Source organism: Cornus florida, unplaced genomic scaffold, assembly GCF_030987335.1.
Source record: "Cornus florida cultivar Cherokee Brave unplaced genomic scaffold, ASM3098733v1 CherokeeBrave_3.0.0_Hap2_Chr02, whole genome shotgun sequence".
NCBI lineage: Eukaryota > Viridiplantae > Streptophyta > Magnoliopsida > Cornales > Cornaceae > Cornus > Cornus florida.
The window spans coordinates 41,743,446-41,766,575 of record NW_026775572.1 but is presented as its reverse complement, the minus strand read 5'-3'; the positions used below and the strand labels follow the sequence as shown (position 1 = coordinate 41,766,575).

Sequence of the window (23,130 nt, the reverse complement as noted above, 5' to 3'; positions counted from 1 at the left end):
GAATGGTTAGAGAAAGAAGATACTTGGTTTTCCGAGTTTTGTTTAATAAAAAATTGATCAAACCTTTGAGCTAAAGACTTCATTTCGGCGGCTATTTCATTTGAATGGTCGACTTGATGTAAGCCAACACTCTTCCTACCTTTTGAATTTTTACCATTCTTGGATGATAGTGTTCTATGCAAAGAATTTTCACTCATGCTCTCATAAAGATGCCACACGTCATCCTCATTCCTATCAGTGTATGAGCCACCCATGGAAGCATCAACCATGCCCTTATAGTTGTCCGATAATCTCTCAAAGAAATATTGAACTAATTGTCATTTGGGCATGTCATGATGTGGACACTTCCTAAGCAATTCATTGAAGCGTTCCCATGCCTTATGAAACGTTTCTCCATCCCCATGTGAAAATTCTCGAATTGAGGTTCTTATGGCATTGGTCTTAGAAACCGGATAGTACTTCTTCAAGAACTCTTGTTGCATTTCTGCCCAAGAAGTGATTGAAAAAGGCCTAAGATTGTTAAACCAATACTTTGCCTTATCTTTTAAGGTGAATGAAAAAAGTTTGAGTCTTAAAACCTCTTCCGGCATGTCCGTATATTTTACGATGGAGCATACTTCAAGAAACTCATCCAAATGCTTGTAAGGTTCTTCACTTGGAAGTCCATGATAGTTAGGAAGTATTTGAATGGTTTGTGGCTTAATTTCATAATGATGTGCTCTAAATGGAGGGAATTGGATGCATGTAGGTGCATTATACTAGTTAGGCATATAATGGTCTCTTAAAGCAAGAGGTGGATTAGCTACTTGAGGTGCAACATGAACACCTTGGTTTTGAATTCCTTGATTGATGATGGGAGGTTGTGGAGCATACATTGGCCTTGGTATTCCATATGGAACTTGGTCTTGTTGTTGTGGTGGTTGGTGAATGAATAGCCTAGGCATGCCTAATGGTACTTGTATGTTCTCATTGTGCACATTAGGATGAAGGATACCTTGTTGGTCTATGTGACCAAAGTCCTCAACATGATTATCATTATAGTCATCCATTGATAAATTGGCTCTATTTGAACTTCCTCTTCCCCTGTGATTTCTAACGATGGATTCAAGATGCAAATCAAGAGGGACAAGAGTTGGTCTCAATGAACGACGTCCATGCATGCAAAATGCAAAACACAACAAACACAAAGAATGACAAACACTATGCCTCCACAACAATGCAATTAGACTTCTTCCACAAACACTTAATTCATACTCCCATGCTTTAACAACAATAATACAAGAATAATTAAAAACAAGCCTCCACGCGGGCCGACGATTTAACTAAGGGATTGAGTAAAGAAAGCCTCACAAAGGTCCTTTAGCACTTCAACTCCAAATTTAAAGCTTAACTTAGCAAATTTTTAGAATTTTTAGCTTTTTTCTTTGCTTGCTTAGCTTGAATGCTCCTTTACTTGCTTCCTCTCCAACAATGCACCTAGTTAAGTAAGAACAACACAATAAGTAACCAAAAAGAAAAATAAAAATAAAGTAAAGACACGATAAAAAAAGTACTAATCCTAATTGATTCCACAAATTCGACATTGCCAAATCTAATCAATCAAATCCTCGGTAACGGCGCCAAAAACTGACGTGGTCTTTGTTGAGGGTCGCTACACCATATCAAGCTTGAAGAGTGTGTGCATTATAAGGCGAGGGCCAAGAGTTTTACATTTATAAAAGCCACTACTACCTTCATTAAAAATATAGCAAGGGTAAGTAGGGATCATCCCAAGGGATTGTGAGGATTGAGCAATGTCGTGGAATCGCTATTAGGGCTAGTTGGTCAAGTGATCAAATAATTGGTTGGTTAGTTGATTAGATAACAACTAAATTAAACTAAGTGATAACAAAAGAATGCAATTAAGAGTAAGTATAGAGAGAAAGATCTTGGGGTTTAGAGATCACCACCAAGCAATGCACTTCTATACCATTGACAGGTGACTAATGAGGGCAAATGGTGTGTTGCAATATTGGTGTGTGTGTGTGTGTGGTTGATTCAACAAGCAAGGATGACTATTTAAGCATGTATTGTCTAAACATTATGTGAAAGGCACAATATATCTAAGCAATGAAGCATATTTTGTCTAAACAACATGTGAAAGGCACAATAGATCAAAACAAGTCATTAATCCTTTTATTAAAGTCACAATCTAAATACAACACAAGGATAGAGACATATGTTACTTGCATTCAAAACTTGGATCATCAAACAAGAAGCATAGATTGTCCTCCCATTTAACATTACACTACAATTACACTACATCTACATTACTAGCATGATAATAAACTAGGGGAGAGGCACAATCCATCAAGGAATAACTATGAACCATCAAGAGAATCACAAGAGCATTCCTTTAAGCACTATGTTTTGACAATCTCCAAATCTATAGCATCAATATACATAGATATGCATCAATAACACAAAATTTAGAGACAAACACATGAACATCTATTCTAGCATACATAGACATATGGATAGAATGAAATGATCAATTGAAAGCATTAAACCACATAAATCATTGAATAAACAAGATCTATATATATCAAAGTGTCAAAACTTTAATTACAACAATAATCCCTCAATAATACACAAGATTAAGATATAGAAAGCATGTTTGGGGCTAACTCTAGCCCCAAGAGGATATCTAGCCACTCATGGTGATGTTGCTCCAACCCTCAAGGGCTAACTTCATTGTTGAAATCTGCTCCTTGTTGATGAAGAGTCTCCAATGGTGTCTCTAGCCTCCTCCTCCTCTAAGCTTGCTCTCCAAGAGATGATATGAAAATAATATTGGTTCTCCCTTGTAAAAAGCAATCCTTATCCTTATATAGGTAGGTCAAAATGACACCCAAAATGAGCTGGGGTCGTCCACACAATATTCCCTAATGATTGGATAAAGGACAACTTTCAATGAGATGGAAATTTAACTTTTTTGCACTGGAGGAAGTTCGATTGATCGAACCTTGGACTTGGATCAATCGAACTGGCTGAGATCTATCGAACTTAGGCTGGATCGATCCAACTGGTTGAGCTTTTTGGGAAAAGACAAATCCGAGATATTTTGGGAGATATTTTTGGGAAAAGGACAAAAGTGGTTAGTGGGTGGTACAGCTGTAGATAGGATCAATCATTTAAATAAAGATAAAAGTGTTCGATCGATCGAAGGGTGGTGTTGGATCGATCGAACTTTTGGACTTTATGCTTTTGGGCCAAGGCTTGGATCTATCTTGAAGCGCTGAGATTGATCATTGTTCGATCGATCGAACCTTGAACTTGGATCGATCGAACTTTGCTGCTTCCCACCTTTGGCTTCATTTGCTTCCTTCTTTCTCCACTTTGCTCCTTTCTTTGTTTAATCCCAGAATTGCTTCAATTAAGCTCTTATTTGGCTGAGTTAGCTTATTTTTGGGATAAGTGCCTGAAAATGGAAATAATACGAAATCAATCTAAAACGGTAAAGTAAGATAGATAAAGGTACTAGAATGCCTAATTTAAGGGGTTTAAATACGCATTTTTCAGCGCTTATCATACAATTAAATTGAATTTAAATCAATTTAAATTCATTTAAATCTCTAGATTTGAAAACTCATTCAAATGGCTCCAATTAATTATATAACAAGGATCAAGTGAAGGCCATGCCACATGCCAAGTCAAAAGTGAATTATATGCAAGTTACAACAATCATTAATTTCTCAAATTAACATTAAAACATGCATATCACTTGTATTCCATTACAAAAACAATCAAAATGATTTCGAAAATAAACTATAACACCCCCTACCTCACAAGAGGATTGTTCCTCTTAAATCCAAGGCAAATCAATACAAAATGGCAAACCCTTCAAGGGTTATGAAGAGGAGGATGAGGGAAACAAAAAGTATTCCCAAGGTTAAGCTTGGAAATCAATGGAAGGCACTCAAAAAATCAAGGGCAAAGCTTAAGGCTCTAAGCTTCATCCATGGACGCTTGGGTTCTAATGTGAAGAATAATGAAAATTGTGAGGGAGATGGAATGTGAGTGGAGGATTTAGAAGTCCTCCACTCACTAGGTGAACTAATACCATGGTCAACACACACACACATATGCAAGACCACATTTGGAGCCTACATTTGTCTCAAATCCAAGGTTCCTTCCTAGGCTTAATCTCAAGCCTACATTTGTCAACCATCTAAGCCAACAAGTGCACCAATCCTAGGCCAACAAGTGGGTGAATCTCCACCCTCCAAATGTCACAAGATCATGCTTCCAAGTCACTCCACCCCAAAGCCAACAAGTGGTACCATGAGAATGTGACACTTGTCACATTTTTCAAAAATTGTAAAAAGGTCCTTTTCTAAAATATCTTCCAAATTAAATTACAAAATGGTCCCTAAGACGAAAAATAATTACTTTATTTAATCACACAAAACCCCACAATTTAAGAATATTACAAAAAAGTTATGCATCCATACCCTTTACAAGAAAAGTAAACACTTAGCATGCCTTTCTAAGAAAATAGAAATGCACATTGCTAAGAAATCATATATCATGAGTGCATACAAAAATGGAAGCAAAACCGAACACGAAAAGCGAGGTTGTGCCAACAAAGTGACAAACGGGAAAAAGACAAAAATTGAATAGTGTCAAAAAATGAAAAATATGGAAATGACTCGGTCCTTAAAGGAAGTTGTTAATCCAAAGGAAATAGACTCAGAAACCATTTCTGAGCACTCGTGACGACACTAAGCGATGAGAAACTAAACTCAGATAAGAAATTTCAACGAAAAAAATTCATCCGTGAAATTCTGAGGAAAAAGAAAAGGTAGCAAATGACCGGATCATTACAACCTACCCTCCTTAAAGAGATTTCATCCCCGAAATCAGGAACATTCCCTGAAAAATTGAAGAAGGACCGTACATAAGGTCACACTAAGGAATAGATTATAAAACACCCAAGGACAACTCCAAAGGTCTCAAGATCAATGAAAGGACTCGAAACCACGAACCGTAAGACACCTCTCCAACAAATTGATATACTAACCCAATGTCAACCACCCCAAGGAGATCAAGGCAACTACACATCAAAACAAAGAACACAATCAGAAGCAACATGGCAGTACGAATATTGACTAGAACCCGCCCACAATGTACCCACGGTGTGGTAGCATCCACAGTGTCAAGTGCCCGCCCACACTCACATTACTAGCTAGGTAATGCAAGGTAGCATCGACTGGTGAACATTGTCCTACCATCTGTTTGAGAGTGTGCATTAAGGCGAGGGACAAGTTTTACATTTATAAATCCACTACTACCTTTACTAAAAATATAGCTAGGGCGAGTAGGGATCGTCCTAAGGGATTATGGGGATTGAGCAATGTCGGAGTTGATTGTGGAATCGCTATTAGGGTTAGTAGGTCGAGTGATCAAACAATTGGTTAGTTGGTTGATTAAAGAACAACTAAATTAAACTAAGTAATACCAAAAGAGTGCAATTACGAGTAAGTAAGAGGGAGAAGAGTCTTGGGGTTTAGAGATCACCACCAAGCAATGCATCTCTATATCATTGACAAGTGATTAATGAGGGCAAATAGTGGGTTGCAATAGTGGTGTGTATGTATTTGGTTGATTCAATAAGCAAGGATGACTAGGTAAGCATTTATTGTCTAAACATCATGTGAAAGGCACAATATATCTAAGCTATGAAGCATATATTGTCTAAACAACATGTGAAAGGCACAATAAATCAAAACAAGTTATTAATCCTTTCATTAAGCTCACAATCCAAATATAACACAAGGATAGAGACATATGCTAATTGCATTCACAAGCTTGGATCATCAAACAACAAGCATAGATTGTCCTCCCATTTAACACTACACTACAACTACACTACATCTACACTACTAGCATTAAAATAAACTAGGGGAGAGGCACAATCCATCAAGAGGTAAGCATGAACCATCAAGAGAATCACAAAAGCATTCTTTTAAGCACCATGTTTTGACAATCTCTAAATCTATAGCATCAATACACATAGACATGCATCAATAACACAAAATCTAGAAATAAACACATGAACATCTATTCTAGCATACATAGACATATGGATAGAATGAAATGACCAATTGGAAGCATTAAACCATATAAATAATTGAATAAACAAGATCTATATATATCAAAGTGTCAAAACATCAATTACAATACTAATCCCTCAATAATACACAAGATTAAGATATAGAAAGCATGCTTGGGGCAAACTCTAGCCCCAAGAGGATGTCTAGCCACTCATGATGATGATGCTCCAACCCTCAAGGCCTAACTCCATGGAAGAGGTTTGTTCCTTATTGATGAAGATCTCCAATAGTGTCTCTAGCCTTCTCTAAACTTGCTTTCCAAGAGATGATATGAAAAGTAATGTTGGCTCCCTTTTGAAAAAAACAATCCTTATCCTTATATAGGTAGGTCAAAATGACACCCAAAATGAGCTGGGGTCATACACACAATATTCCCTAATGATTGGATAAATGACAACTTTCAATGGGATGGAATTTTAACTTTTTCACACTGGAGGAAGTTCGATCGATCGAAAGGAAATGAGATCGATCAAAAGTAAGTGAGATCAATTGAACTTATGCTGGATTGATCCAACTGGCTGAGCTTTTTGGAAAAAAATAAATCTGAGATATTTATGGGAAAAAGGACAAAAGTGGTTGGTAGGTGGTACAACTGTGGATAGGATCAATCATTTGGATAAAGACAAAGTTGTTCGATCGATTGAAGAATGATGTTGGATCGATCGAACTTTTAGACTTAAGTGCTTTGGGTCAAGGCTTGGATCTATCTTGAAGTGCTGAGATCGATCAATGTTCGATCGATCGAACCTTGGATTTGGATCGATCGAACTTGCTGCTTTGCTTCATTTTACTTCTTTCTTCCCCCACTTTGCTCCTTTCTTTGTTCAATCCCAGAATTGCTTCAATTAAGCTCTTATTTGGCTGAGTTAGCTTATTTTTGGGATAAGTACCTAAAAATGGAAATAACATGAAATCAATTTAAAACGGTAAAGTAAGATAGATAAAGGTATTAGAATGCCTAAGCTTAAGGGGTTTAAATATGCACTGTTCAGTGCTTATCACACCCCCAAACTTAAATATTGCTTGTCCCTAACAATGAAATAGAAAGTAAAGGAATGAAATAAGCAACTATACAACTACAACTAGAAAACAATAAATGGATAACGCCACTTTCGTAGGGAAGACAATTGCATTTAGCATATGCAACAAGCCTTTTAAACCCCTAGGTTACCCCTAGTGGATGAGTGAAGTCTCGTGAGGGTTTTCAGAAATGGTACCCACAAACATTAAGCTCATTCTTTCAAAAGAGGCACTAATATTGCAAACAAGCATTGGGAGAAAACTACCGTAAGTATGCAATTTTTCAACCCTTTCCAAGCTATCTCTCAAAATTTCAATATCAAGCAAGCAAGTATGGTCCTCCACACATCAAGAAAATGATCATGCAAATTAAAACAACTCTAGAATTCTTTTAAGTGGACCGACATCAACGTGTTGTTATCTTAGCCAACTAAAGAATAAATCACATCCTTACCCTCAAACTAGCATACAAATCTAGTACCGATCATCAAGACAAAAAGTTGACCTTTTATTAAAGCTTTATTGTTCTAGGTGCGCTTATTCTTTTCACTCGATTTTTTTTTTTTTTTTTTTTTTTTTTTTAATAGGATCAAAGATGGAAGTATAGTGCAATATGTTGATCTATTAAGCTTTCTAGTGATTCATGAGGTCGAGCGTTAGGTCAATGACTCCCAAACCAGACGGCTTTAGGGCACTAGGTATTCAAACACCCCTACGGACTTACAAACTCAAATCAACTAGGTTACAAATCAAGACAACAACCATCTAATCATTTTCCACTTCTCACCATTTGGGAGAAGTCCTCACTTTTTATTGCTTTTGCAACTTTTATTTTTTTTATTTTTTTGAATAAACAAGATCTATTATTAACCTAGAGTTTGGGCCCTCCACCTTTCGGCGCGAGAAGTTCAGTGCTTGATGATGCTAGAATCCCGGCTACTTAGTGAAAAGGGGTTGTTATCCACCTTTATCAAGAATGAAAGCTTTCAATGCACTACTAGCTCAATTGGGATATAACCAATTCAATAATCAACAAAGCATGTACCCCACTAATGAATGCTAGTGTGCACCGGTGCTACTGTAGAAGACTAGAGTGAATCTCAAAACAATCACAAAATCAGGATGATGTGGACCACAAATACAAGCAAGATATTAATCTTTCGAAAAATTTACTCCTAAATGGCATTCATAAGACATACAAGGAGTATTGGACTCTCAAGTCAAGCAATTTTTAAATTTTAAGCAATATAGTCCTCAAAAGATCAAAATCATGGCTAGATGTGGACCAATCATAGAAATATCCCTCAAATACACGAGTCATGCTAAAAGTTTGAATTTAAAACTATCACTATAGAGCACCATTCCCCCCAAACTTAAATTGCACAATGTCCTCAATGTGCAAAGAGAACAAAGGAAAGAGTATACCAGTGCAACTATGCAAGAATGATCGGGACTGAAGTATCCGAAGTGGGTGGCATGGCCCCCCCAAACTTGGGATGAACTGTGGTCCTAAAAATTGGCACTTGGATAAACTTATCAGATAACAAAATGGGATAATCAGTGCACAGTGAACATATAAGTGTAAATGGGATAAACAGAAAATGAAATGAGAGAGGTATAAGGGTGGTCCTGAAAATTAGGTAGCACTCTCTCACTGAAGTCACTGTGCTGCACCTGATGGAGTCAAACATTCAGATATGAGAATACAATCAGATGACATCCATAGCAAAAATAGATATATAAAATAGAGTAAGTGCAGGTACAACAAAAATATCAAAGCCGACAGACCGGCTGTAAAAATAATAGCACTGTACAGTGATAAAAATAAAGTATCGATGGGAGAGAGGTAATGAGATAGAAAGGACTGGGAGCTCAGGAAGATGAGGTATGACGGGCAGGTCTGGCTCCGCGGATGTCTCTAGATAAATCTTTGAACATGGTCGCGACATTCGTGCGGAAGGTAGCGAACTTCGCTCTGTGGGCCGTGAGGTCAGCTCTGATGGCAATAACAGTGTCCTCGAGCGTCTACAGACGCACTTCGAAGTCGGGGGTCAAGTCTGGTATGGAGGAGTCAGAAGACAGCTCCTGGGTGATAAGCGCCGAATATTGTATATTCAAGCGCCCTAAATTACATTAACAAAGTCCAGTTATTAATTATTTTATGTAGATTAACTCCATTTGCATGTTCTTATGCATTTTCAGGTTGAAGTGCAAAAAGGAAGCAAAAATGAGGCCTTGTGGAATTTTGAACAAAAAGGATGCCATTTCTGAATTTCTGGCAGCAGTGATCCTGACTTTTGTCGCCATTTTCGACCTAGCAAACTCAAGAACTAGACTTCCATCATAACATGAAAGATTTAGATCTCTGAATCAGCTTTCTAAATCTTCAAGTGTTTCATCATTCGGAGTTCGGAGCAGAGAGTTATGATCTTCATAACAGAGGTGCGCAGAACTGCCTGGCAGCACTGATGTACTGCCTTTCTCCCCATTTTCGACCAACTATACTTGAGAATTGGGTCTTCATCAAAACATGAAGTTTTTAAAGAACTGAATCAGCTCTCCAAATCTTCAAACAGATCATCATTCGGAGTTCGGGACACAAAGTTATAGCAGTTTTCCCAAAATAGGTCAGCGCTGAGCAAGAGGAGCATGTTGCACATTGCACTAAGTTAGAGTGCTCAAGAACACCAAGCGAGTGCTCGAAAATCAGGCAGAATGCCCTTCGGAAATGGCTCATTTCAGCCCACTTGCACATTGGTTTCCTCAATGCCATCTTCCTTCTTTATGAAGTGGTTGGAGGTGTTCCTTGGAGGAGAGAGGGTGTTGTTGGAGCATAAAAAGCTACCCAAGGGCCACACATTAGGAATCTTTGATCTTTAGCAAGATAGAGGAGAGAGAAGAGAGGAAGAAGAAGAGGGTTCTTGGAGCAAAAGGAAGGGAGCTCGAAAATGGAGGAAAAGGGCAAGCTTCTTCCTTCTCCTAGCTCACTCATGGGTAACTAAACCTCATCTAGGGAGGTGATGAAGCCTCCCCTTTTGTTCATGTTCTAGATTAGGTTCTATTTTGGGGATTATAATGTATAAACTTTGGTCTTTTCATAGTTTAAGAGCTTATTACTTCTTGTAATGAACATTCATGTTTAAATGATTGATGTGAGTTATTTAGCTTGTCTTGATGATTCTTACATTAGTCTTATTGCTTTTATTTTCATAGTGACAATGAAGATATTAACTATGAATGGTTTTCAAGGCATGTTAATTTTGAAACTTGATATTCCATTGCTTAGGTACCTCCTTTGATGGACTATGCTTGATTCTTACTTTCATGTGCTTCATCATTTGATTACAAACTTGATAGTTCTTGCTTGAGTGAGTATGTTGAAGGCTACACTTTAGTTTAGGTAGCTCAAATGTATTAATTTTTGAGGGATTATTCTTGTTTAATGATTTAATGAACTTCTCTAAGGGTATATGGTAATCTAGTGTTGCTATATATTCCGTGACCATTTTATACATTGTACTTCCCCAATTTAGCCTTAATCTAGCATGTACTTAGGGTGTAGTGTGGATTCATCTCCCTAGTATTTTCTACTTGTATCTCACTCCTTTAATTTCCTTGCAATTTATTGTTTTATGTACTTCAATTACTAGCTTAGTGACAAACCAATCAAACAAACCCTTATTACCCCTTATCATTCTAAGAACAATTCTAGACTCTTAGGTTGCCATAGACTAGCGCAGTCCCAGTGGTTTGACTTACCCGACCATTAGCCCTATTTTACAATGATTCGTGCTATTGCGAAGGTTGATGTTTAATTGACCAACCGATCAATTTTTGGCGCCGTTGCCGGGGACTGCAAACGGTTTAGCGACCAAAGTTCTAGGGTTAATTTTAGTTTGATTGTGAATATTGTGTCTTGTGAATATTCCTTGTATGTTTTGATCATCTTCGTGTTGTAAGATTCTAGGGACTCGGAGCTCGCCGTGGGATTGCTAGCAAATTGTAAGTCTAGAGGACCCCAGGTAAGTCTCTTGACTCCTAGTTTCGCATTGTGAATATTATGTATGTGTCTAATTTAGTTGTGAAGCCCTTGTCGAGGCTCTTATCTTGTTTATATTTTGTGTTCAAGCATCGGTCCTTGTCGTGGCCATTTACATTTTATGTCTTGATAATTGAGGAGAAAGGGAACATCGTATGTGGAGTTGTGGTTGATGAATTGCTTTGTTGAGTATATGCTTTGTTGTTGATGTTCGGTCGTAGGTCACTTTCCTTACCCACAATCGATTCTCCCATTGATATTAACTCTCTTGAAAGAACTCTTAGACGGAACCTTAGGGAACCCACTCTTATAAGGGACCTTGAAACTGAATTCAATATAATGGGGGATAACGTAGGAAATCCGGGGAATGAAAGGGCTGAAATTCCTAATATCGATCCAATGACTCTTAGAGATCATTTCATCCCTACCACCTATGCTTCTCCATCTTGCATAGTGATGCCAAACATCGATGCAGCTCAATATGAGATCAAATCTAGTACCATCCAAATGCTTCCATCATTTCATGGCTTTGATAATGAAGATCCATATAAGCATCTTGATGAGTTCCTTGAAATCTGTTCGACCATCCGGTTGAGAGGTTTTCCGGACAATGCACTCCATCTCCATCTTTTCCCATTCTCCCTAAAGGATAGGGCAAAATATTGGTTAAACTCCCTCGCTCCCAACTCTATTACTTCTTGGGCTCAATTGCAACAAGAATTTCTTAAGAAGTACTATCCGGTGAGTAAAACCAACCAAATGAGGCGTTCCATTCTAAGCTTTTCTCAAGTTGATGGAGAACAACTCCATGAGACTTGGGAAAGGCTACAAGATCTTCTTCGAAAATGTCCTCATCATTTGATCCCAAAATGGCAATTAGTGCAAGCTTTCTATGCTGGCTTGACCGAAACCCATAGATTCATGGTTGATTCTTCTTGTGGTGGGATGTTCATGTCCAAGAATGCGGATGAGGCTTGGACCTTACTTGAGAATTTGAGTGAAAATTCACTTCAACACAATTCTCGTAGGGCTCCGACCGCAACCACTCCAAACAACACCAACCCTTGTCAACCAAAGTCAATAAGGGAGGAATCATCTCAAGTGGATGCCATCGCTCATAAATTCTACCAATTGATGGCACCACATCTTCCTCCTTCATTGTCTCAAAATTCGGCAAGTTCAGTTTGTGCTTCATGTACTAGTCCATTCCATCTCTCGGAAGATTGCCCCACACCGGAGCAATTTCCTAGTCCCAACCAAGAGCAAGCTAATGCCATGTTCTCGCGGCCCGGGAACAATCCATATTCCAACACCTACAATCCGGGTTGGCGAGATCATCCGAATTTCTCGTGGCGGCAACAAGCCCCATAGAATTCCCAATTCCAAAACCAAGGGCGGCAAAATCAGCCCTCTTCTCAATATCAAGGTAGACCTTTCTAAGCCTCTTCAAGCTACCGTCCTCCTTACAATCCAAATGTCTCCAATCAACCTCCTGTGTGTCCAACTGACGAGATAGTAGCTGCAAACAAGCAAATGATGGAATCATTAAATAAGCAAATAATGGATGCCAACAAGCAACTCTTGACATCCTTGCAGCCTACTCTCCAAATGGTCCACTCTCATACTCAATCCATAGCTAATCTCGAAAATCAAGTGGGCCAAATAGCTAACTCGGTAAATCAATTGCTTCAAAAGGACAAGGGCAAGCTTCCCTCTCAACCTTTTGAAAATCCTAGAGGAATGCATGTGATTGACGAAACCCCTCCTCTGAGTGGGCCGACTCATGAACAAGTTCAAGCTATCACCACCCTTCGGAGTGGTAGAGTGGTTGACAACAAGGTCGATGGAGACAAAAGTGAGGAAGTTTCTCCGTTGAAAAATCCAAATTCAAGCTCTTCTAATCCAAATTCTTGTCCAAATACCATTCACGGAAATCCCACACATGTCTCCCCAAATGTGGAAACTACTTATGAGCCAAAAGCTCCGTTTCCTCAACGTCGTCAAGAGTCGACACATTTTGGGAACAAGAATTGTAAAATCCAAGACATGTGGGAAGTTTTCAAGCAAGTGAAGATTAACTTGCCCCTCTTGGATACTATCAAGCAAATCCCTCCCTATGCAAAATTTCTCAAAGATTTGTGCACTCAAAAGCGCACTTCTAGAAATCATTTGCCAAAAAAAGTGAGGTTGACTGAAAATGTTAGTGCTATCATTCAGCACAGCACTCCCCCGAAGTATAAGGATCCGGGTGCCCCCACAATCTCGTGCGTCATTGGTGACAGCAAAATCGAGAGGGCCCTCCTTGACTTAGGAGCTAGTGTGAATTTAATTCCATACTCGATCTACCTACAACTTGGTTTGGGAGATCTTAAGCCGACTTCCGTGGTTTTGCAACTTGCTGATAGATCGGTCAAGCATCCACGAGGTATTCTTGAGGACGTTATCATCAAAGTAGACAAATTCTACTTCCCGGTAGATTTTGTGGTTCTTGATACGGAACCAGTCCATGACCCAAAAAAGCACATTCCCGTGATCCTTGGTAGGCCATTTTTAGCCACGGCTAATGCATCAATTAATTGCCGAACCGGGGTGATGGACATTGCTTTTGGAAACATGCAAGTCAAACTCCACATCTTTCATGCAACTCAACATCCCTCCAATGAGGATGATTGCTTTCTTGTGGATGTCATTGATGAAGTGGTCGAAGAATCTCTCCCCTTCATCCTAAGCAAAGATCCCCTTGAAACTTGCATGTCCCATTTTGACTTCTCAAACTTTGATGTTGATCAAGCCATTCAAGAAGTCAATTCCTTGCTTGATATTAATGCTATCATGGATGTACCTCCTTGGAAAATTCCAAAAGAACCACTTCCCCAACTTTCCACCACTCCTCCGGTCCCATCATTGTTATCTCTGCCACAACTTGAGCTTAAGCCGCTCCCGGCCCATCTCAAGTATGTGTTCCTTGGTCCAAAGCAAACCCTTCCGGTCATTATTGCCTCAGACCTTCAAAAAGACCAAGAAACCAACCTTTTAGCGGTGCTCCAAGAGCATAAAGAAGCTATTGGTTGGACAGTGGCGGATTTGAAAGGAATTGACCCCTCCATTTGTATGCACCACATTCATATGGAGGATGACGCAAAGCCTACTAGAGAGGTCCAGCGCCGGTTAAATCTAAACATGAAGGAAGTGGTCATGAAAGAGGTGATCAAATTGCTAGATGCGGGAATCATCTATCCTATCTCTGATAGCAAGTGGGTGAGCCCCACACAAGTTGTCCCCAAGAAATCCGGGCTCACCGTTGTTGAAAATTTAGCGGGCGAGCTCGTGCCACAACGAACCACCACCGGGTGGCGTGTGTGCATTGACTATCGTAAACTCAACTCATCAACTAGGAAGGATCATTTCCCACTCCCATTTATTGATCAAATCCTAGAAAGGTTAGCCGGCCAAAGCTTCATTTTTTTACAAGATAGAGGAGAGAGAAGAGAGCAAGAAGGAGGAGTTCTTGAAGCTTCAAGGAGGGTGCACGAAAATGGAGATGAGGATCAAGCTTCTTTTTCAATCTAGGGCCACCATGGGTAACTAAACCCTCTTCTAGGGAGGTGATGAAGCCCTCTCTAGTAAGCATGTTCTAGCCTTAGTTTATTTTGGGGAAAATGATGTATATATGTGATTATTTCACAATCTAGAGTTACACTTGATGTAATGAACCTAATTTCTTATAAATGATTATGATGAATGTATTATCTTATCTTAGATCATATTTTCTCATGATTGTATGCCTTGCATTTCTATAGTGACATTGGAAATGAGATTGTGAAATGGGTTTCTTGGCATGTTGTATGAGAATCTTGATATTCCATAGCTTAGGACCCTTCTTTGATGGACTATTCTTGACTCTTGACTTCATGTGCTCCTATCATGTGATTAAAGGCTTGATAATCTCTAACTTAGTAAGCATGTCCAAGGCTACACACTAGTTTAGGTAGTTCAAACATGTGCATCTTTGATAGGTTATACTTGCCATTGATTTCATGAATTTCTTGAAGGAATGTAGCAATTTTGGTTGTAGCATTCCATGGTCACATATTTATGTTGTTTCCCCAATTTAGCTCTAATCTAGCATGTGTTTAGGGATGGAGCGGATTCATTTCCTTAGGCTTCTCTACTTGTATTATATCTCTTTACTTCCTAGCACATTACTATTTTATGCATTCTAAGTTCTAAGTTTTAGTGACAAACAAAACAAACCCTCTATGAACACCCCTTATCACTCTAAAATGACTCTAGCCACTTAGGTTTCCATAGATTAGCGAAGTCCCAGTGGTTCGACTTACCCGACCAATAGCCCTATTTTACAATGATTCGTGCTATTGCGAAGGTTGTTAGTTGCTCTATTGTTTTCTTGATGGTTATTCCGGCTATAACCAAGTGGCCATCGCCCCCCAAGATCAAGAGAAAACAACATTCACATGTCCCTTTGGTACTTTTGTCTATCGACGCATGCCTTTTGGTCTATGCAATGCACCGGCAACGTTCCAAAGGTGCATGATGTCCATATTCTCCGATATGGTTGAAAGGTTCTTGGAAGTTTTCATGGATGATTTTTCCGTATTTGGCTCCTCCTTTGACTCGTGTCTCAAAAATTTATCTCTTGTGCTCCAAAGATGCAAAGAGACGAATCTCATTCTAAGTTGGGAGAAAAGCCACTTTATGGTCCAAGAAGGCATTGTTTTAGGATATGTCATTTCTCAGCGGGGAATCGAGGTAGACAAGGCCAAAGTTGAGTTAATCTCTAATCTTCCTCCTCCGAATTTCGTCCGTCAAATCCGTTCTTTTCTTGGCCATGCCAGATTCTATCGTCGCTTCATCAAAGATTTTAGCAAAATCTCACGGCCCTTGTGTAATCTCTTAGCCAAGGATGTTCCGTTCAATTTTGATGACGCTTGCATGGAAGCTTTCATCAAACTTCGCATTCTCCTCTCCTCCGCCCCAATCATGAAACCCCCTAATTGGTCTCTTCCCTTTGAGATCATGTGTGATGCATCCGACTATGCATTAGGGGCGGTTTTGGGCCAACGTGAGGATAAACTTCCGCATGTCATTTATTATGCTAGCAAAACTCTCTGCGATGCCCAATTGAACTACACCACCACTAAAAAAGAATTGCTAGCTGTGGTGTACGCCTTGGATAAATTTCGCTCCTATCTGCTTGGCTCCAAGGTCATCGTCTTTTCAGATCATGCCGCTCTTAGGCATTTGTTAGCGAAAAAAGAGACAAAACCCCGCTTAATTCGATGGATCCTCTTACTTCAAGAGTTTGACATTGACATCCGGGACAAAAAAGGGACCGACAATGTCGTCGCCGATCATCTCTCTCGCTTACTTATTGAGAAATCTTCAGAATTTGCAGCCATCCGTGATTCCTTTCCGGATGAGCAACTTCTTCAAGTTTCACATTCTACTCTTCCATGGTTTGCGGACATTGTCAATTATCTTGCGGTTGGCAAAATTCCAGCTCATTGGTCTAAACAAGAGAGGGACCGGTTTTTCTCCCAAGTCAAGCATTTCTTTTGGGAAGATCCGGAACTATTCAAGTATTGCCCGGACCAAATCATCCGGTGATGTATTACTGAAACCGAGGCCACAAGCATTTTAAAATTTTGCCATACTCTTGCTTGTGGAGGCCATTTCAATGCCAAAAAGACCGCTAACAAAATCCTTCAAAGCGGATTCTTTTGGCCTACCTTATTCCGGGATGCATACAATTTTTGCAAATCGTGTGAACGATGTCAAAAACTTGGATCCATGTCCCGAAGAGACATGATGCCCCTCACCAACATTTTAATTGTTGAAATTTTTGATGTGTGGGGGATTGACTTCATGGGACCATTTCCATCTTCTTATGGCTATGAGTACATCCTTGTAGCGGTGGATTATGTGTCTAAATGGGTTGAAACCGCGGCTACCAAAACCGATGATCATAAAGTCGTGATCCATTTCATTCAATCTCACATCTTTAGTCGTTTTGGTACGCCCCGAGCAATCATTAGTGATGGCGGATCTCATTTCCGAAATCGTTATCTCAAATCCGTCCTTGCTAAGTATTCAGTCATTCATAAGGTTGCTACACCTTACCACCCTCAAACGAGTGGTCAAGTAGAGATTTCTAACCGGGAGATTAAGCACATTTTAGAAAAAACGGTTAGACCGGACCGCAAAGATTGGTCATTAAGGCTAAACGATGCACTTTGGGCTTACCGGACAGCTTATAAGACACCCATTGGCATGTCACCATATCGACTTGTCTTTGGCAAAGCATGTCATCTCCCGGTAGAATTAGAGCACCGTGCTTATTGGGCCATAAAAAGGTTCAATTTTGATCTCAAACAAGCCGGCTCTAATCGTGCGTTGCAATTAAATGAACTTGAGGAATTGCGTAATGACGCGTATGAAAACGCAAAAATTTACAAGGCAAAGACTAAAGCTTTTCATGACAAACACATCGTCAAAAAGTCTTTTGCCCCGGGACAAAAGGTCTGGCTTTTCAATTCCCGCTTGAAACTCTTTCCCGGTAAACTCCGGTCAAGATGGGATGGTCCATACATTGTCACTACCGTCTTTCCTCATGGAGCAATCGAACTTCATGATCTTGCAAGTGGATCACTCTTCAAGGTAAATGGCCAAAGGCTTAAGCCTTGCATTGACGGCACAATTCTAACCCGAAAAGTTGAGGAAGTCCTCTTGACGGATCCAGTTTATGAGGATTAGTGCCTGCTCTAGCTTGGTCTAGCTATCGACATTAAATTTAGCAAAGCAAGGGAATAAATTCTTTCGATGTTCCAAGCTTCCTTCTCTTTGAAATTGCTCGTGCCTTAAAAAATTTTTTCGGGGAAACGGTTTAGAAAAGCCAAAAATTTGATTTTTCTTAGACCTTCTCAACTCTAATTTTCATTCCCGGAAGTCTCCATCGCTTTCTAGCAATTTCATTTGATTTTTCAAATGCGACTCATGTGCATATTTTCTCATTTTTACTAAAAAGTTTGAAAATTTTCTCAAAATTCTTCATGCATTTGCGATGTTTAAAAAGTTGAAAAATTGCAAGGTTTCAAAACAAAACTTTCACAATTTCCCATGCATTGGAATGGAATGAATTTGCAAGTTTAAAAATTTTCTCCAGAAATTTCATTCATGCATTGTGTGATGTTGCAAAGGTTTGAAAATTTTCTTACATCCACCCATGCTTTGTGTGATGTTCTGAAAGTTGGCAATTTTTTTTTTTTTTTTTTTTTCCCATGCATTAGATATTGCAAAGTTTTTTTTTTTAAAAAAAAAAAAAAAAGCATAATAAAAAAATATATATATATTTCCATGCATTTAAGATGATATGCAATTTCAATTTTTCCCTCCTTGCATTAGAATGGATTGAAGTTCAAAAGTTTGAGAATTTCCCATGCATTGGAAAGAAGTTGAAAAGTTTTCAAAATTTTTCTAAAAATCCATCCATGCATTGGATTGGAATAATGTGCAAAGTTTCAAATTTTCCATGCATGGCTTGAATTTAGGACTGACATACAAATTTTCAAAAATTCTCTATGCATGAAAATTTCATTTTTGCAAATTCAATCCAGTTTGCATAAGGTTGCAATGTTTTGAAGCTTGAAATTTTCATTTTTGAGATTTCCATCCAATTTGAATAATGTTGCTATGTTGCATAATGTCCCTCACTTTCCACCTTCCATCTCAATGTTGCATAAGTCCATTTTAATGCGTCAATAGCCTGCTCACTGCCTCCAGTTTGAGAGCTCTAGCACCCATTTAGAGTGCTCGAAACTTCTAGCACCCATTTAGAGTGCTCGAAACTTCTAGCACCCATTCCGAGTGCTCACCATTTCAAACCACAATCCTCCTCATTTCCCCGAGCTTACTGATCCAATTTCGAGCACTCGAATTGGCATTTCGAGTGCTCGACTTTCCTACCACATCTTGGCCAATCTCACTGCCCAGAGCTCGAGCACTCCACCTCCAATTTAGAGTGCTCGGGCCTAACCAACATCCCAGCAATCACCTTCTCTCACCTCATGCATCACTCTATCTCGGCTCCAACCAAACAACCCACTCCATGCATCCCTCTCACTCCCTATGCCTACCACCACTCACCACCTCACCCGAACCCATCAACAACCCTCATCCTCTCGGCATACCCCCATGCATGCACAACACCATGCATGCATGCAAAATCCACCACCCTTCACCCTCTCGGCACTCCTCCATCCACAACCTTCAACCTCCACATGCATAACCAACCTTCCCACCCTAACCAACATCATCTCCTCTCTGCACCACCAAACCAATTCTCTCTCATCCACCATACAAACCCTCTTCCTCACACCACTCAGCCAACCATGCATCACAGCAAACAAACCACCAACCACTCTCGGTCCTCTAACCCTCTTCCTCCCTCACTCCCTCTCCCTGTCTCACTGCATCTCCTTCGAGCACTCGAAGAACCCATTTCGAGTGCTCGAAATTCTCACCCCATCAAGCATGCCCATCTCTCGGCATCTTGCCTGACCATCCAAACCCAACAAAACCAAATCAACCTCACAACCAACCTCATCACTCGGCCACTCCATAACCAACCATCCCTCACAACCCAACCATCTTCACCCAAAACTACCACCTTTCTTTCTCATTTCTCTCAACCCAACTAACCCCACACGTCATGCATGCACACCCCATGCATGCATGCCACCCACAACCCACCTAAACCTCACCCACAACCACTCTCGGCCAAATAACCCCAACCAGCCACCTCATGCCTGCCCAAAACCATCTCTCTCTCTCGGCACTTTCATGCAACTTGCATGCACCTCGAACAACAACTCCAACCACCATGCAACCCAACCTCCATCAACCATGTTCCCACGTCCTCCATGCATAACCATACACCAACCCATCTCCTCAAACTCCAGCCCACTTGCAACCAACCTCCACCCTTCTGCATGCCCCTCAACCAACCCCCCCCCCCCCCAACCACTTCTCCACTCTCCACTCTCCACCCAACAACCCACCCCTCCCCACCCAAGCATGCAAACCATGCATGCTCCCCACCACCTATCCTTTAACTCCCACGACATCCATGAATGCATGCAAGCTCCATACATGCATGCAAAACCAAAATCCCTCACCAACTCACCCTCAACCCCATCAACCATGCATGCATGCATGCCCACCACCCACAAACCAACCTACCAACCTCACCCCCTCACGCCATCTCCACTCCCCACACCATGCCAACCATCTCCACAACACCCTCTCTGCCGATTTCTAGAGCACTCGAACCCAAGTTTCGAGTGCTCGCCACTGCCCGGGCTCTCTCATGCAAACCAGCCGAGGCCACTGCCCCCATTTCGAGCACTCGAAAGCACCCTTCGAGTGCTCGAACCAAGCCACTTCTCTTTTACAAAACCACCCCAGCCACCCTAGGCCACCCTCATCTCTCACTCTTGGCTCTAACTCCCCACCCACCCTTACCACCACCCCATTCGACCACCAACACCCACCACCTCAAACAACACCACCCACCACCTTACCAAGCCCAACTCTCAAACCCAAGCACCATCACCCACCTCCTACCCGTCACCACCACTTATCCCACGCACAAAGGGCCTTTGGTTCTCCATTTTTTGGTAAGTTTCTTCTTTCTCATTCTCTTTCACATTTTTGGTATAAATGGAGGATGGGCTTGCATGTAATGGAGATTTGTGCTTGTTTGGGAGTAGCTAGAGCTTGTTTTCTTGCCAAAATTTTTGGGTTTGCTCCTCCATCCCACTCACTTTCACCTTCTCCTTTTTGTGGTGCACGCCAGGTGTTCGCTGAAATTCCTGAACCAAGTCCACCTCTCTAAATGTCTCGTGCCGGTCCTTCTCGCCCTCCTAGACCCTCTGCGGGTGCCCGTGCTGTCAATCGTGAGCGACCACGTGATCCTTGGGTTGGCAAACAACTCAACTACGAACTCTCATTTCCGCTCACGGATGCCTTTGACATTCTACCCACAACTTCGTGGGCTGTAGCCGAATTGACTAACCGGCGTCTGCAACACATTTGCGCACCCCTTGCCAGGGTTGCCTACCCCCATGTAGTGCGCCTCTTCTACCAGAATCTCCAATGCCCTGAAGAGCCACCCATTTCTCTCACTACATCCATTGATGGCACCGCCTATGCTTTCACTATGACCGACATCATTCAGGTTTCTGGTTGCCCCATTGAGTGCCCCGATGACATTGTCAATCGTGAGAATCTCCCTTTATATGAGGAGCCGGATACATTAACTGTGGCGCAGATTGCCGCTGCCATTTGCACTATTGACGATCCTACTCGGCCCCGGTCTTTTATCCGCAAAAACAATCTTCCGGAACGCCTATGGTTCATTGACACTGTCTTCAAGCACAATGTCTGCCCTTTGGTGCATAGCACCGAGCGTCGGGGCCTCCTTCTGCAAGCCTTATATGCCATGGACCAAGGCCAATGGTTCTCCATCCCAGAGCTCATTTGGTCCACATTTATGAAGTTTTGGCATGATGCTCATAATACACGGGCTCCGCGAGTTGAAAATCGGAAATTGCCTTTGCCGTTTTTCATCACTCGGCTCCTTCAGCACAAAGGTTTCGTTGTTCCTCCCCATGAACCAAAAGGCGACAAAATTAAAATTTTTACCCAGCGCCGGTGGATCAATGTTCTGAGCCATTCTAGTACCCCTCCGCCTCCTGCCCCCCTGTTCATCCACGCTCCACCTCCTCCTCCTTCTGAGGCGGTTTCCACCGCCGTAGCCGCTGCAAGGGTAGAGCCTCCGGTCGACTCTCACCAGGACCAGGCTTTCATCCGGGCTTCCATTGCCGGTATTCATGAGCGACTAGATCGTTTTGAGAATTCTTTGTCCGCGTGCACTCAGACTCTGTGTGAGACTTCTTCACGTGCTGAAGAAGATCGTCGTCTTGCTGCTGAAGACCGCCGTGTCGCTGCTGAGGACCGTCGTTTGGCTTCCGCTGAACGGCGTAAGACTCAATCTCTCCTCCATTCCATCCTCGCCCGTTTACCTTCTGGACAGTAGCTTGTTGCGAGTGTGGACCTTCTCTTTTTGTTTCATCTGTAACTATTTCTCTTGTATCTTTTGTTTTCCTTTTAAACTGTAAGAATTTGCTATGTATAGGTTGCTCTGGTCGACATGATCCCTGTACAGCTCTTTTTGTCATCATGTAAACTCTTTTTGCAATGCAAATTCTTTATGTTCTGTTAACTTTCGCTATATTCTTTTTCTGTATTTATGTTTGTGCTATTAATGCTGTTTGTGGTTGTTTCTTTTTGTTCTTCATGTTGCTCTCCAGGTTGCGCAGTCCAATTCAAGTTTGGGGGTTTTTGATTCACAATGCCGTTCCCTCCCCCTGGGTATTGTTGTTCCTTTTATACTCTTTGTCCTTTTTGTCTCTAACTTGCATCCATGTCCCACATTGAGGACACTGTGTAGTTTAAGTTTGGGGGTGCATCAAAGCATTCTTGACATATTTTTGGTTCCATAATTTTTGCTAAGCAATGATAGTATAACTTGACACTTGTTGGAGATGAAACATATGTTTAATACCTTGTGTATAGAAGCAATTGAAATTTTTGAAAATAAAGAAAAATTTGAGTTGAAATGATCATGTAGATTCAAACTAGTCTGTATAAATGTTTCAATTAGATTCTTGCTGGATTTACACTCTTATAAGCTTCACAATGCACAGATGCACATTGGAAACTTAACTGTGAGGCATGCAGCTGATTAACCTTGACCTTGGCCTAGTTAATCTGATTTGATGGACCTGATAGATGAATATCTTTGGCATGATTTAAGTCATTAAAAAAAAAAAAAAA

General features: G+C 40.8%; 1 pseudogene; it reads left to right on the top strand.

Annotated features, from left to right (window-relative positions):
* The first annotated feature begins 327 nt into the window (after positions 1-327).
* Positions 328-426, top strand: LOC132298017 (small nucleolar RNA R71; annotated as a pseudogene).
* The last annotated feature ends 22,704 nt before the right edge of the window (positions 427-23,130 follow it).